Genomic DNA, 18,532 nt, shown 5'->3' on the forward strand with positions numbered 1-18,532 from the left:
CAAATGGATGTCAAGACAGCTTTCCTTAATGGAATTCTTGAAGAAAACATTCATATGAAGCAACCAGAGGGATTCATTGCGAAGGGCAAAGAGCATCTTGTATGTAAGCTCAATCGGTCTATTTATGGACTAAATCAAACTTCGAGATCTTGGAACATCTGGTTTAATGAAGTTATCCAGTCTTATGGATTCATTCATTGTTCTGATGAGTCTTGTGTATACAAGAAGAGTGACAGAAACGTGGTGGTATTTCTTGTACTATACGTAGATGATATTTTGTTCATTAACAACAATGTCAAAGTGTTGTCAGACGTAAGGGTATGGTTGTCCAAGAAGTTTTGATATGAAGGATTTGGTAGAATATGGACATATTCTTGGAATCAAAGTAATAAGGGATCGCAAGAAAAGAATGTTATCCTTATCCCAAGCTTTATATATCAACACTATCCTAGCTCGTTTTAGCATGCAAAACTACAAGAAAGTTTTCTTACCTTTTCGGCTTGGAGTACCTTTATCTAAAAGAGATGTGTCCTAAGACATCAAAGGAGATAGAGGACATGAAGGAAGTTCCTTATACTTCGGCTGTAGGGAGCCAAATGTATGCGATGTACGAGACCGGATATCTGTTTTGCCGTGGGCATGGTTAGCAGATATCAAAGTAACCCAGGACAAGGACATGTGACTGTCGTAAAGCATATATTGAAATACCTAAAAAGGACTATAAATTATATGCTGGTTTACCAGGTAGATGATTTGCTCCATGTGAGTTACAGAAATTTTTACTTCCAATTAGATAGGGACAATAGTAAGTCTTCCTCAGAATATGTGTTTACTTTGGGAGGTAAAGCCTTAACATGGAGGAGTGTTAAGCAGAAATGCGTTTCGGACTCCACCATAGAAGCTGAGTATGTGGCAGCCTCTGAGGTAGCCAAAGAAGTTGTATGGCTCAGAAACTTCATGATGGATTTAGGTGTGATTCCTAATTTGTCCAAAATTATCATAATTTATCGTGATAAAAGTGGTGCAGTAGCAAACTCGAAGGAACCACGAGCCCATAGGGCAAGTAAACACATTGAGTGCAAGTACTACCCGATACGAGACATCGTAAACCAAAGAGAAGCAGTTGTCGCCAAGATTTCATCAGATGATAACCTGGCAGATCCTTTCACTAAGGCCTTTCCGGCGAGAGCTTTTGATGGCCATTTTGAGAGGATGGGAATCAGATGTATGGCAGCATATATGGCAGCATAGTCTTTTAGTATAAGTGGGAGATTGTTAGGATGTATACTAAAAGCCAAGCTTTTTGTATGGACATTTATATTTTAAAATAAGAATCACATTGGTCAAATATCTGCATTTATGTTAAATATAGTTGGCCATTTAATTTATATTGTAGATAACATGGTGTGTGGTGCCACATAGAAGATCATGTTATCAGTTCCATATAAATTATAAATAGTAGCTCAGAACCAAGATGGATTGGGACAAACCATTGGAATGGTTGTAGTGTAATTTGGTATCAGTTTATCTTGACTATAAAAATATACTAGTACACTATGAATGTATTGAGCAGGACCATTTGAAGTTGTTCTTTTATACTGACTGCATAAAAGAACAAGACCTCTATTATTATAGAAGTATGTACTCTTAATCCCAATATAATAACAAGCACATATACTTAGTATTTATTTCTTTAATTTATCAATGGGTGAGATTTATTCAGTTGGGTCAATAGGCCTGATAAGTTGAGAAATATTATTATTTATATGGTGTGTTGATGATTATAGAAGGAAACTGTGTCCTAGTAATCTAGGTTGATGATGTCCCCTTGAGGAGCTCATAAGGATTGTCATGTAAACCCTGCAGGTGGACCTAGTCCTGCATGACAATGAAGTTGAGTGGTACTACTCTTGGAGCTAGTTGTTAATTAAGTGAGTGACAGTAACTCATTTGATTAATGGACATTCGATATCTTTAACACAGGAAGATTAACACACTCATAATAAGAAGGATCCTATAATGTAATATGAGATTGGTGCAGTAGTTCAATAATAACTCATTAGTAATATGAGTTATTATTGATGAACTTGAGTTGGGTGTTCGGGGCGAACAAAGGAAGCTCAAGCTCATCGAGAGACCAAAACCAATTCATCTTCTCGATCCCTGTTGTAGCCTCTATAAAGCCTTGTATCCACCAAGTCCACTCTTACCCAAGTAATGGGTCAGACACATCCTTACTTGGAGCATGGGGGCCGACCAACCTTCAACTTGGAGCCCAAGAGGTGGCCGGCCAAAACCATGCTTGGTGTCTAAGCATGGGGCTGACCACACCACCAGGATTAAAGGGAGATTTTATTTTGTTAAAATCTTTCCTTTTATAGCCATTCATGAAGGGATTTAAAAGAAAAATTTTAATTTTAAAATTTCCTTTTATAGTCATCCTCATGGTTTTAAAAGAGTGTTTTAAAATTTTAAATTTTATCCTTTTATGGCTATCTACAAAAGATTAAAGGGAGATTTTAATTTTTTTAAAATCTTTCCTTTTTTGTAGTTATCTATAATGTTTAAAAGAGAGATTTTAATTTTTGATAAAACTTTCCTTTTTGTAACCATGATTTAAAAAGAGAAGTTTTAATTAATCTTTCCTTTTTGTAGTTGTCTACATGTTTTAAAAGAGAGAGATTAATTTTAAAACTTTCCTTTATTACCATGTACAATAGGAAATTTAGAAAAGAGAGATTTTAATTGTTGTTAAAATTTTCTTTTAATGGGAGGTCACAAATAAGGAAGTTTTAATTATGTTTAAAACTTTCCTTTTTTTTTCATTACCAAGGATTATAAAAGAGGGGGAGAGGTGCCTCATAAGGGGAAAACCTTAAGCCCTCTCTCTTTTCCTTGGTGTGGTTGGTCCCTTCCCTTCTCCCTTTCTCTTAGGTCGGCGCCCCAATTATCTTCTTTTTTGCTTCCTTAGGGCCGGTGGTTTCAAGGATTGAAAAGTCCTTGTGATCGATTGCTTGGAGAGGAAGAAGAAGAAGAAGAGGAGAAGGACTTGGTGGTCAGTTGCTTGGAGGAGAAGAAGAGGAAGAAAGTTTCCTATTTTGGCATCCCTTGGTGGCTCAAGAGTCTTGGAGGAGAAGAAGTGGTTCGGGTGGATTCCATCTTGGTAGATCGTTGCCCACACAACGTCCAAGAGGTGAAGAGGAATACAACTGAAGGTCAAGAGGTCTTTAGCTACAAAGAAAGTTATAACTAATTAATAGTTTCCGCTTCGAATTAATTAGTTAGTATTCTCTCTATGGATCCTGAAATACCAATACAGGAGGCTAGCGATTTCGTATTTCATTTTATGTTTCGATTTATTGTTTTGATCATGTACTTCTATTGAAATCTTTATAGTAGGGTTACTGTAAGAAGTTTAAATATCCAATTTATTTGAAAGGCTTTGTCTAGGAAGTGATGGATGATCTCATACCTAAGAAGGCCGAGTGCCTCGCCATGTTTAACCTGGATGGCAATCCTTGAAATAGATGTTTAATTAATTTCTGTAACATGGGATGAACTTGGATTAATAATGTTAAGTATTGTTTGCAATTCAAGTTTTAACTACTGAAGAACACATGAGTTGAACTTGAAGTAAAAATGTTAATTTTCGTTTCCAATTCAAGTTTAACTCATGAGGAACACATAGGTTGTTAGGAAAGTTCTGTGCTTGTACAAATTTTTGTATAGGGGAAGTAGAATAGAATTCTGAGTAGCGACCAACAACCACCCCCTCTCCTCCTCCTAGGGTCGACAGCACAAACTTATTCTCCTCCCCCCCCCCCTTTCCCTCTCCTTCTCCTTGCTTAGGGTCGGCACCCTTATCCCCTCCTCCTCTTTAGTGGTCGGGGGCCCCCTTCTCCCTTGGTGGTTGGCACCCCTTCCCATCCACTTGTGGGTGGCGGCTTGAAGAAAGGGAAGAAGAGCAAGAGAAGCAAGAAGAGGAAGAAGAGGAAGAAGAGAAAGAAGAGGAAGAAGAAGAGAAGGAAGAAGATTAGAAGGTGCCCCATTATAGCAACTCTTTTGTGGCCGGCGGTTTTGGAAAAGAAGAAAAGAGGGTGGTGTTGGCTTGGTAGATCGTCACCCACATGACGTCCAAGAAAAAGAGAGGAATACGACAGAAGATCTTGAGGTATTTAGCTACGAAGTAAGGTACAACTAGTTCTTTAATTCCATTGCGTATCTAGTTTCATTTTTCTTCATATCAATTTTGAATACCAACACAAGAGGCTAACGATCTTATGCTTCGATCAAGGTGCGCTTTAATCAATCAAGAACTTGCTTGATTGATCAAACACATGTCTGATCAAGCATATGGGTTGCTAGGAAAGGTTCTGTGCTCGTATAAATTTTTGTACTGGAGATTTACATAGAATGAAATTCCCGGTGCCAACAATTAGTATCAGAGTGGGTTTTCTACCTCTGTGTGATTGGTTTTCGGTTAAATTATGCACTGTTCATATATAATTTAGGAAGGATAATAGTAGGATATGCAAAATAGATTAACTCTGTGGGTGTAGGCATCCTAGTTCCAACTATTATGCCATATTGTGTTTGTATGTGATTTGAACCCTCGGGCATGTCGAGGGTATTTTGTGTGTGCATGATTGTAATTATTAAATAGAGTCGGAGCTATATTAGTTTATTTTATATTTTGTTCGATCTATATTACATGTAGATTCCTTTGTGGAATATAGGATCGATAAATGTAATTTTTTTAATTTCTTATTGTTGCGGCTTGCTATGCGTGGTGCTACCTTGAGGACCGGAAGTGCGGTGAAGAAGGAAGCAAGATAGACACGATGACATAAACCCTAGGGCCAGCGGCTAGGCTTTCTCCTCCTCACCTAGCTAGGGTTGGCAGTGGCTAGGGTTGGTGGCATACGGAGGACAGCGATGGATGAAGCCATAAAAGTTGGAAATTTATTTTCATATTTATTTCCTTTATATGGTGTGTTTGTGTGCTTGTGTGCATATGTGATGTGTTTGCATGTTAAAATTCCTCGATTTTAAATAACTAAGTGGGAGAGGAATTATTTAAATAAATTTCGCGGTCTCCATTACTGGTTTGTAAGTGATGCATACAAACTTGTATGTTGGCTTTAAGTGCCTTCGTCCATATCAGATGAGTTTGTTTGCGGATCACTAGATCAAACTTCCTCTATGGATGATTATAGAAAATTATTTAGATTTGTGTGATCTTCTCTATCTGAAGGGGCACAATTCTAATTAATGGACTAAGTATCAAGTAATGGTATACACTTAGGCACATTTAATAGTATCCTCTCCATCGGAGTCACTGCTATTATTTGTGACCAAAGACAAACCAACTATAAATTTTATTTGTCATAAAGTTAGGTTGACAGGATAATAAAAATAATGGGTAAAACCTCCTCTTACAAATGTTTAAATTAGTATATGTCCACACTATCGTGGCATACAAAATTCATGCTATTTTGAGTTATTGGTGAATTTAAATTATATTGTTTGAGGAATCGATATTATTTTAAATTCTAAAATTTTGACCAAATATTTTATTTTGTGATTCTCAGGATTTCAAATGGCTTCCAATCCTCTTACTGTTATTTTAAAAGAAAACAAACTTACTGGTCATAATTATATTGATTGGAAACGAAACTTGGACATTGTCTTAATTGCTGAAGGATACAAATCCATACTTTTTAAGGTCTGTCCTAATATGCCTGATAGCGATTCTAGTGAAGAGGAGACTGATAGATATAGGAAATGGGTCAAGGTAGATGAGATGACGCGGTGTTACATTTTGGCTTCTATATCAAATGTGCTGCAACATCAACATCAGGCCCTACCCACTACCTATGACATGATGCTCAATCTCAAGGAACTCTTCGGACACCAGAATCGGGCTGCCAGGCAGGAGGCCATGAGAAACTTAATGACGACCACCATGATTGAGGGGACGTCCGTAAGGTATCATATCCTCAAGATGATGGCTCATTTAACGAACTGTCCTCGCAGAAAGGAGAACAATAAAGGTATATATCTCATTCATTAGTTATTGAAACATGTTTAGCAGTGTTATCTACTGTTGGTTGGTCCTAGGAAGATCGTACCGGTTCCACTGTATAAAAAATTTTGTACAAGTGTCGAACCTTTCCTAAACAACCTATTGTGTTCTTTAGAAGTTAAACTTGGGAATCGCAAACTGAACTTAACATTATTGATTCCAAATTTAACTTATCTGTTCTTAATGGTTTAGATTTGGATCGCAGGCGGAACTTAACACTATTGATCGAAATCAACCTATGTTATAAATTCAATTAAATATTAATTTCCAAAATTAGCTTCCATGTTAAACATGGCAAGGCACTAGGCCTTCTTGGATATGGGAGCAACCACCACTTCCTAGACAAAGCCTTTTAAGGAAAGCTAATATTTAATTTCCTTATATAACTCTAGGTTTAACCAAAAGGAACAATCGAATCACAAATTCGAAAAAAAAAAAAAAACATAAACTCGAATAACAAATTCGAAAAACTAGAATCTAATGCCCCTTGTGTTGGGAATTCATACAAAGAAAAATAACTAGCATGATGCGGATAACAATTACTAGTTATACCTTTTCCTTGTATGCTAATAACCTCGAGATCTTCTGTCGTATTCCTCACCTCATCTTGAACGTCATGTGGGCAACGATCCTCCAAGATGAACACCACCCAAAAACTCCTCCTCCTTTTCTAGAATTCGGCCACAACCACCACCAAGGAACAAAGAGCAAAGGGAAAGGGAAGGGGAGAGATCTGGCCACAAGGGAGAGCACAAGCAATAAAATAAGAATAGATGCATACTGATAACAATGTCTGTCACACTCGTAAATCAAATTAACAATGTATTATATTCCATGAACCCCTTATCTACACAATCATGTTGTAGTAACAAGCCCAGGATCGAACCTCGAGGAACTAACGGTAGGATGTAATCTAGGATTGTGTTTTATTCCTATTTTTGGAGTTTTTAATATAAAAATGGGGGTTTAAGCTTTGAATCTAAATCAAACAATTGACAAGCAAGCAAATAAGAAACTTATCTAATGAATAAATGAAATCTACTTGTGTGCCAACAATCAAACCCAAACGCATTGTCACTCTACCTTGTGATTAAATTATTAACACACACTTAACCTAAGATTGAAATAGCAAATATCAAATTAAATCTGATCTATAGCAAAATGTAAACCCTAACTTAAAACTTAAACTCTAAACAATTAACCAAGCATCAATTAAACACAAGTAGAGCTTCAACAATGAAGTGAAATGCTAAATTACTTGCTAAAAATATAACAAACATAAAAGGAATATGTTCTAAGCTATAAAACAGTAGAAAAATGAAATAAAACCCTAAACCAATCCATTCTCACAATCAATCTATCAAACTTCACTCTCTTGCCGTCACACAAGAGTGTCGAAGTCGAGAACACCCAATTCCGGACCTCAAAGGAGAATCTCAGCTGCGTCTTAGTTCAAGGAATGCTCAAGAACGCTGGCGGACCACCTCCGGTGAGCTAGAACAACCCTAAACCCTCTCAAGTGCCAAAAATCTAGAAATCTTCAAACCTTGACCTCTGAATCTAGAATGGAGGCTAGGGATTGCAGATTATGGTCGGATTATGGTCGGATTAAGCTCAGTAACACCGGAAGACCACCTCCAAATGTTGCTGATGGGAATCGGAGTCGTCGATTGGAGGACCACCTCCAAATCTGGTGAAAACAGAGGCTTGCCGAGAGAAGACTTCCGCTGGAGGGAACACCCGCCGATGGATCCAGATGATCGGGATGACGATGCCGTGAAGCTCTACAATGAGGTTGAAGCATGAAAGAGTTGATTGGAGAAGGAAAGGGGCCGGAATCTCGGAGATGTCGCGGGAGGTGAAGCTGCACGGAGGAAGAGATCGACGAAGAGAATGTACTGTAGCTTCTCTATTTTAAATCAAATCTCAGATCTGATCAGACGGCTGGGATGCTTCGGAGCTAAATCAACGGTGAAAGTTTGCCTAAAATCTGATCCAGAGTACTGATCTTGATCTAGGGTCTGGATCTACTCTCCCTTAGGTCGAATCGACTAGATCTTCACTGGATGGTTCAAATCTGCCCAATCTTCGATGAACGATCCAGATTAATTCGAGCTTGATCAATGGCTATATGAACTCAGATCTGAATCAAAACCTCTGGATCTTCATTTATGGATGAGATCTCCTCCTCATTAGGTTGGATGGGTCAGATCTTCAATGGATGACTCAGATCTGCTTGATTGTAGATGAACGGTCCAAATAACTCCAAGGTTTGATCTTCTCGTTTCAACTCCGATTCGAGCACAAATTTGTTCCAAATAGATCCAAATCCAAGATCCTTTAATGCCTACAAAATAAGAATCAAATATTAGCATCAAATAATACAAAAATACAATAATTTGTAATTAAGTCCAAGAATAAGACAATGCACAAAAATGTGATGTAACCATGATTTAAACCTATGAAATCAACATCAAACCATGCATAAATGAATCAAAATAATACAGTAAAATCATGGTTATCAAATCCCCCACACTTAGTCTTGAACGTCCCGGGAAAGTAAAGAAAACTAAAAATTATCTCCACACAAATTCCCTAGCAATACCTAGAAGATAGTAAAAATAATTTAACTAAAACCATCTAAAGATCACAAACAATCATGAATACAATCCAAACAAAAATCAGTAGGTATGGTAGTTTCAGTCCAATTGAAAAATTAAGCAAGTTGCAATCTCACAAGGAATTTACCTATTCTAGCTCTCACACTCAATCATGCATATAAGTGGAGCTCACTCAATGCAACTCACAATATTTCACTACCATAAGCTTGCTTATTTTCTAATTCTCCACCACTATAAACATAGCATACATGAATCAAAAGGATTTATCATCAAGAATTGAAATGAAATCAAAAAGAACAAGTGAAGTGATTGTAGTAGGTAAAAGAAAAGAATTCAATGAAAAATTGAGAAGATGAGAGTATTGGAGGAATATACTTGATGAGTTGACCATTTTGATGTGAAAAGGAATGAATACCATTTGTTTTTATCAATTCAAAAGACCAAGCTAACCTCCCCTTCAATTTGATGGCTATCCAAAAATTTTGATACTCTATCTCCACACTTGATACTCTTTTGCCACTGTTTTTTTTTCACTGTTTTACACTTCAATTCTATCTTCTTATGGAGAAGAATTCCCTCCCCCACACTTAAACTTCGGCCGTGTCGGACATTGAAACATACGATGCCATCCAAATGCTTGATATACCTCTAACTACTGTTTCCTCCTTTATTCTATAGGTTTTAAACAATTCTGCTAGGCTCAGTTGCAAGCACTCCACTTTGCACCTAAAGATCAATTTCAGAACTAGTACTAATTTCAGCATTTCTAGTTTACTGGACTGATACTATTCAGAACTCAAGTGACCAAGCAATTTGATTCAAAATATCAATTCCAACTGGATCTTACAATTCTTCCAAAACGTGTCAATTACTCTTGCACTGAACTGCACTACTTTCAAATATATTTCCCAGAACTTGGTATCCAGTAGCAGCAATTTCAGAATTAACAGATTATTTTCTGAACTCGGAGGGTAAACAATCAGCAAACCAAATTCAAATCAGCAGCTAATCAACTCAGTAATTTCAGTTTAATTCATAAGTAGTTGAAATATCTAGAATCAAGTTTATCTGCAAACAGAATTGATCAATTCATTCTGCATTCTCAGTATAAAATTTAGAACAGGCTAGTTTAAGAATTTGCTAGACCTTCAATTCCAATTCTGCAACTCATGTTTCAGCCACAAAATCTAAAAGAATTTAAGCTGCCGACTGATCAATTTGAGGAACAAGCAATCCATAGATTGGAATTGGCACACAACAGAATTTCCATTTCAAAATTCATTTCAAACTTCACTTATGCATCTCTGCTTTAAGACTTAGCTTCATCTTGTTGTTCACTTACAGCAACAATAGATTTCATCAATTTTTGCATATCAGCATACAGATTCAACTTAACAAAGCAAGGACAAATTAGAAATCTCCCTTGTTTTAACCAAGAATTTGAGTTGGCACATTGCTCCAAAAGCTAAATAGCCAATAGTCTGATTTCTACACAGTGCAGAATTCTATTTTTTTTTAACAAGTCTGATATCTGGAATTGATTAATGAGTTGTAGAATTTTCAAGCTTAAATGAAAAAAATCTGGAGGTCTTGAAGCTAACTGAAAATTTGGACGACAGAACTGAATAGCATACATGAAACTACCATAAGCTTGCTATTTTATTCTCTTACATATCATGCTTTCCAAAAACTTGATAATTCTCTAGCCACTATTTTTTTTTCTCAATTTACATTCTACAGATTCTATTATATTCTTCTGTTTCTGTCTTTGGCAGATTCCATAAAGATGTGCATCTCTCTTGCATTGTTGGAAAACCAATTCAAACTCCATTAATCACCACTAGTATCTTTGATCACAAAATTCAGCATTAATCGCTCACAGCTCCAAAATCAGTAAGTCAAACTTATTTCTGCAACTCACCTATTCAGAATTTGAAATTACTACAGGTTATTGAAATTTAGGAAATCTGATAGCTAAGTTTAGGTTTTCAAACTCCTCAATAGAATCACAGCAAAACAAATTCAGAGTATCAGTTTTCTAGATTTCCATTTCAGAAATCAGCTTCACTTCACAAATTCAAAGGATCATCTTGTTGTTTCTGAAACTTTCATAACTCTTGTCCTTGCACCTCTAAATTAGGCAATGAGACTTTATAAGAGTCAAAGTTTAATTTCTTCAACAAATGCAAATTAATTCCCACTTCAGAGCTCCTTAAACTCAGAAATCAGTAGGGAAATTCATAAGCTCAACAACTTCCTGCAATTGATTCAGCGGCAATTTCCAGATGTCAGAATTTGAGTCGATTCAAATTCAAATCTGTGAAACACTTGGACATTAGAAACACCATTTGTTAATGAATAAACAAGAATGTAACTTGAATCTATCACTAATTCGGGAAATACACAAGAAGCTTAGCACTCCGTAAATGATACACATTATCCAGTCCATTTCTGTCACTTCAGCATCTCTTTCCTTTGTGTTTTTTTTTCTTAAAAATTTCAGAATTTAAACTCACAATGATACCAACTCAAGATATAAATCAGCTTCCTATGGTTTTAAAGTTGCAGATATCAAAATCAATGAGATTTAAGCTGCTCAACTGACTAAAGAAATGCATTTCTGGAATCTAAAATCCAATGCAAGCTCTCAAATTAAGAGCTTTAGTTTCAGAATTTATAAACCAAAAAGATCTTGTCTTGAATCTTGAAGAGTTAAGCTTGGTAAAGGGTTTCATTAAGCACTAGAATGATTAGAGCTTCAATTCAAAACAATACTAATTAGAAACACATCATCAGATTTTGGTGTTGTTGATACATTAGTTTCATCTCTGCAATTCGAATGTTGCAGAAATTTTCAGTTAAGATTATGGATTCTGGAAATCAGCAACTTAGAATTCAGAATTAAACATTCACTAGGTTTCATTAAGCACTAGAATGATTAGAGCTTCAATTCAAAACAATACTAATCAGAAACACATCATCAGATTTTGGTGTTGTTGATACATTAGTTTCATCTCTGCAATTCGAATGTTGCAGAAATTTTCAGTTAAGATTATGGATTCTGGAAATCAACAACTTAGAATTCAGAATTAAACATTCACTGTGTTTCCAACTTTTGCACTTTTGCATTTCTATCAGCTTATTGCCTTTCCTGCAATTAAAATTCATTCTTCATTAACCTTTAACACTTGCTCACACTCAACTCAAATATATCTTCCAAGGTTAAGTGTATTAATGGAGCCAACATATTTATCCTCCAATTCAAACGGCATTTTCATCCCTGAATTATTGCACTAAAGAGTCATTTCAGTTCCCATTTCTCAGCTTTGTATTCTATTTGGTATCAAATTTCTTGTCTAAAAATCTTGTAAACTCTGAAAAATAACCATTTATCCATACTAAAAATAATAGTAGGATTTCAAATTTTTAATGAACAAATAGCTTTAAACTCCATTTTGTGCAGCAAGATGTAAATTTTAGTTTCTTCTTCATATTCTAGACTTTGTATCAACATTGTCCTATTCAGTCACCAAAAATACCAATACTTCTTCGTCTTGTCTCTTAAGACCCTTTACAATGCATAACCAAAAGCTCCCAGGTTTCAGCAGTTCGAGCTCATTACAATTCTCTTCCCCAAATTGGCACAAAAAAGGGCCCAATTCATTCCTACAGAATCTGCATTTCCTGGGTTACTGCATTCTCTGTACATTTCTGTTAATTCAGCAATCATGTCCTTATGTCTTCATTTCTTCGACTTCAAAGCTTAGATTATAAGCCTTAATTGATGTATTACTTCATAACTTGAGATTCATCACTGACTTCCTTCATTTCTGCTTCTACATCCAGAATCAGCCTCTGATAATAGCACTAAATTCCAGTTTAAGTCTTGATCAGCTTTAGTATAACGGTAAGATAAAACTTAAGTTTGACACTCAACATACCAATCTGATACATCCATTTCAGTTTCTTTAAGAAAATTCCTCAAAGATGTTACAATTCAGCAATCAAATTCAGCAAGAATTCAAGAGTTTGTAGCTTCAAAAATTCATGGTTTCAAACTTCAGTTTCTTCAAGAGAATGCTAGGTTAAATATCAACACTTCGATTTCATGCAGCCTTATTCCTAATCAGAAAATTTGGTTGAAAGATTGGAAAAATTTGCACATTCTCTGCTGCAGCTTACAGGTTTCTTCATTCTACATATCAAAATTCAATATCAAATTCTTGCAATTTTTTACTTATTCCTTTTCAGCATCTTTGATACTATCTGGAACAGCTTCATGGACTTGATAGACTTCAATCTGACATTACAGAACTGAGCTTGCTTGAACATCATCTTCAAATTCATTCCTGCAGATTTTTTTCCTTTCTGTAGATTTCTGTAAGTTTCTAAATTTTATGTGTCCAACAGCTTATAAATGTTGGTGCGGTTAGCACTAACGGTCTAACTCAGGTTTTGATGAATGACAAATTAGGTTAAGTTAGGTTTGTCGTGATCTAACACTCTGACCGAGTGTGCAGGCAAAGTCCAGATAGGTCGACGGGCTGACCGGATGTCTAGCACGAAGTCCAAGCGGGTCGACGGGTTGATCGGACGCTTGGCACGAAGTCCAAATGGGTCGACGGGCTGACCGGACATTTGGTACGAAGTCCAAGCGGGTCGAAGGGCTGACCGGACGCTTGGCACGAAGTCCAGCTAGGTCGATGGGCTGACCGGATAGCTGGCGAGAAGTCCAGACGGGTCAAAGGGCTGACCGGACATTTGGCAGGTGAGTAAAGGTAAGTCACTGGAAGGGAGTGACTGTGAGGACGCGTTCCCGGGAAGCGAACATTAGGCCTCGATCTGGCTTAGATCCATTTCGGATATCTAAGTCGAGATCGTGACTAGATTCCGGTCTCAAAAAGACGGAATCTAAGTCATACTCTTTATAGTGAACTGTTAAACTGTGCTAACACTTTGTTTTGTAGGATACATATTATATATTTGCCTCGGACTAACCTTGTTTTACAGGAGAAGGAATTTCTGGAGAAAGGAGGTCCGGGCGCCCGAAGGCAAAAATTATCCATTTCGCGGCGTAGACACATGGAGCTCGCTGGTTGGGCCTGCCACGTCACACCAGGGCGCCCGGAAGGGATCCGGGGCACCCCGAGCCTCATATAAAAGAAGGGTCAGGGGTGGAGCTTCTATAACAACAAAAATCTCTCATACTGCTCTACTGTGTTCTTGCAACGCCGCGAGGCCACTCCGACAAAGCGCTCTCTTCAATTTAATTCTTTTCATTTTTTTTGGTATTTTCTTTTCTATCAATTCTTGTACTAAATTTGCAATTCCATTTTTGGAATTGATAGTGATTGCCCAACGAAAGTACTCAACAAGTACAGGCCTTGGAGTAGGAGTCGACACAGGCTCCGAATCAAGTAAAATTGGTTCTGTGTTAGCATTATTTTTCTTTTTCGCTGCGCTTACTCTTTTCGAAATTTTTTATAATAGATATTCACCCCCCCCCCCCCTCTATCGAACGATCACGATCCAACAAGTGGTATCAGAGCAGGTACCGCTCTGATTTGGTGCAACCACCAATCAGACAAGGGGGTGATTTGTTTTTAAATTTTTTTTCATTTTCGGATTTCAATTTTTCGTAAAGTTCCAAACTGGTGTCATTACCTTTTTGGAAATCTCCTTCCGTCGTAATTAAATCTAAATTGGTGCAACACCAATTTAGTTATTTTTTTAATTTCTCTCATACTACTAATCCAAGACCAAGTCTTGGAAATCTCCTTCTCTCGCACTAATATATTTAGATCATCTCACTTGGTTACCAGGATTCATAAACTCTAATACTTAAGCCTAGAGGTTTAGAGTTCGAATCCTGGGGGAGGTAAAAATCCACTGGCCAGGGGTGGAAAGTCCTAGTGAGTAACGGCACGGCCGAAGGTCGCCGGTCGACGACATGAGAGGTCGCCAAATGGACCGACGATATAAGGGCCGCTACAAGGGCCGCCCAAGAGGCCAAAGGGTCGGGTCGTTACATTTAGACTTAATCCTAAATAATCAAAAAGCATGTTATAACAAAACCAGACTCGGATATAAGTCAAACTCAAATAAAACCTTTAAATCATTAATAACCCAATACAAACCAACAAATAAAGCCTGGGTTCCGAAAGCGTGTCTAACCACGCAAATAGGACTTAACCAATATTATATCCCTAAATATAAAATATATTACGTAAAGTCAAATAAACCAAATCAAAAACCAGAATACAAACCTAAAACAAAAAATTTTAAATCTAAATATATTAGAACTCAACAAAATTTAAACAATCACCAAGTAAAATATAATTATAAAAGAAATAGACATAAACCTAGAACTAAAAATTAAATTAATGACCATTAATTCAGGGGGACGCTTCAAAATAGTTGCCACCTCCAAAACTAACCTACCCGGCAGGGTAACCCTAACCAACCTACCCGACAGGGTAATTAGGACTAGTTAAAAAGGGTTCAAGTTTAACTTGAAAAATGGTACTGGTAAAATTTTGGATGATAGTACGTTAGGGAAGCTTAGTCTATCCATGTCTATGAAGATATGGCTTCGACCTGGTGCATTTGGCTAAGTGGAACTGACTGAAGCTACCCTTTATGGATCCTAACTAGTTAGACCAAGGATTTGTACTAAGTCGAGTGGATAGGACTATTTGGAAAACATCGAAGGCATGGTTACTCTAATGATGTCCAAGTGACTCACCATATCCTAGAAGTTTATCCAGAGAATGTCTATTTGTTGAACCCAAAGTCAAACCTGAATCTAACACAAGTTAAAAACAAACCCTAAAATTAAACCTAATTCATCTAACAAAATCATAGGATTCCCTGATTGAAAACATAGATCGGGTGAGATGACTAAAAAATTAAAATTAAATTAAAATTAAATTAAATTAAAATTCAAATTAAAGTAAAATTAAAATTTAATTAATATTAAAATTAAAATTAAAATTAAATAAAAATTAAAATTGAAATTAAATTAAATAAAAATTAAAATTAAATTAAAATTAAAATTAAATTTAAAATTAAATTAAAATTAAAATTAAAAATAAATTAAATTAAATTAAATTAATCTTTTTCCCTAAAAATTAGTTTAAAAATTAAAATCAATTTTTTGAACTTAAAAATTATTTTTAAAAAAAATTAAAATCATTTTTTTAACTTAAAAAGTATTTTAAAAAATTAAACTTAATTTTTTTTAAACTTAAAAATTATTTTAAAAATTAAACTCATTTTTTTAACTTAAAAATTATTTTAAAAATTAAACTTAATTTTGTAAACTTAAAAATTATTTTAAAAAAAATTAAACTCATTTTTTTTAACTTAAAAATTATTTTAAAAAATTAAACTTAATTTTTTAAACTTAAAAATTATTTTAAAATTTAAACTCATTTTTTTAACTTAAAAATTATTTTAAAAATTAAACTTTTTTTTTTTTAAACGTAAAAATTATTTTAAAAATTAAACTCATTTTTTTAACTTAAAAAATATTTTAAAAGTTAAACTTAATTTTGTAATCTTAAAAATTATTTTAAAATTAAACTCATTTTTTTAACTTAAAAATTATTTTAAAAATTAAACTTAATTTTTTAAACTTAAAAATTATTTTAAAAATTAAACTCATTTTTTTAACTTAAAAATTATTCTAAAAATTAAACTAATTTTTTTTTAAACTTAAAAATTATTTTAAAATTAAACTCACTTTTTTAACTTAAAAATTATTTTAAAAATTAAACTTAATTTTTCAAAAATTATTTTAAAATTAAACTCATTTTTTTAACTTAAAAATTATTTTAAAAAATTAAAATTTTACTCTAATCATTCAACTTACTTTTTCAAGAATGACTATAAAACCAAATTTAGACTAACCCCAATTCCTACCTATTGTAGGAAACTAATCATTCAACATAGTTGCCTTTGGAAACAACGACAAACTCAAGGTAATTGGTATAGGTAATATCGAACTAAAAATTGACTTTATTATTATAAATGTTTTACTTGTTGAAAATTTCAAGTATAATCTTTTAATTATCAGTCAACTGTGTGATACTAGGTATAAGGTTAGGTTTTTATCTACAGAATGCTTAATCAAACACCTAGACAACCCTAACATAAGCCTAAAAGAGTTTAGAAAAGACAACATATATGCAATTAACTTAACCACTTCTTCAATTAAGTGTCACTTAACACAAAAAGAAGAAACCTGGTTATGGCATAGAAGGATGTCACACACGAATTTTAGAAATATAAGCAGACTAAATGGATTAGTTAGAGGTCTACCAAAATTACCTAACTTAGATTCAACCATATGTAATGTCTGTCAACAAGGTAAATAGACAAAATCTACCCACAAACCAACTAATCAATCACAAACCAACTCAATATTAGAACTGTTACACTTAGACCTATTTGACTCCCATGGAGTCAAATCAATAAATGGAAGCCTATACTGTCTAGTAATAATAGATGACTATTATAGGTTCACTTGGGTAAAATTTTTAAAAAATAAAGATGAAACCTTTGAAATATTTACAAATTTCTGTAAACAAATTGAAAATGAAAAAGATATCAAGATTAAAAGAATTAGAAGTGACAATGGGGGAGAATTTAAAAACCATAATTTTAGTAACCTTTGTCTTGAAAACGGATATCATCACGAATTTTCGTGAAAACCCCCCAATAAAATGGAATTATAGAAAGAAAAAATAGAAGCTTCCAGAACTATGCTAAATGAATACAATCTACCTAAATATTTTTGGGCAGAAGCTGTTAGCACAGCCTACTATGTGTAAAATAGAACAACACTAAATAAAATACACAATAAAACCCCTTTTGAAATTTACTACAATAAACAACCCAATATAAAATATTTTAGAGTATTTGGATGCCCAGTCTTCATCCTAAACACAAGAGAACACTTAGGAAAATTCACTTCAAAAGTAGAAAATGGAATTTTTGTAAGTTACTCCCTAAATAGTAGGGGCTACAGAGTTTATAATAAGGTTACCTTAAGGATTGAAGAGACTACCAATGTGAAATTTGAAGAATCCAATGAAAAATTAGAGCAAACTCAACTACAACCAATTGAATTTATACAAGAAAATAACTCTGAAGGAACCAACCAACCCCTAAATCATGAAGAAGAAGATCAACCTCAAGAGAATCAACATCCTAGAACTATAAGAGTCAACCCTAATCATCCAACTGATCAAATAATTGGTGACCCAGACCTAAGGGTTCAAACTAGGTCATCCTTTAGAAATCTAAGCCAAATATCATTAATCTCAAAAATTGAATCCAAAACCATAACTGAATCCCTACTTGACCCAGATTGGGTCATAGCTATGCAAGAAGAACTAGCTCAATTTGAGCGTAATGTAGTTTGGGACTTAGTACCACCACCCAAAAACAAGAAAATAATAGAAACAAAATGGGTATTTAGAAACAAACTAAGTGAAACTGGGAAATTACTAGAAATAAAGCCAAACTAGTTGCTAAAGGGTTTAGTGAAGTAGAAGGACTTGACTATGATGAGACTTATGCCCCAGTAGCCAGATTAGAGTCCATTAGAATGTTATTTAGCTATGCATCCCACAAAGGGTTCAGATTATATCAGATGGGCATTAAATCCTCGTTCCTAAATGAACTAATAAAAGAAGAAGTCTACGTAGGACAACTGTAACGACCCGGCCCTTTGGCCTCTTGGGCGGCCCTTGCGGCGGCCCACTGGCGGCCCTTATGTCGTCGACCGATGACCCTTTGGCCATGTCGTTACTCACTAGGA

This window comes from Zingiber officinale, chromosome 7B, assembly GCF_018446385.1.
Source record: "Zingiber officinale cultivar Zhangliang chromosome 7B, Zo_v1.1, whole genome shotgun sequence".
In the NCBI taxonomy this organism is placed as follows: Eukaryota; Viridiplantae; Streptophyta; class Magnoliopsida; order Zingiberales; family Zingiberaceae; genus Zingiber; species Zingiber officinale.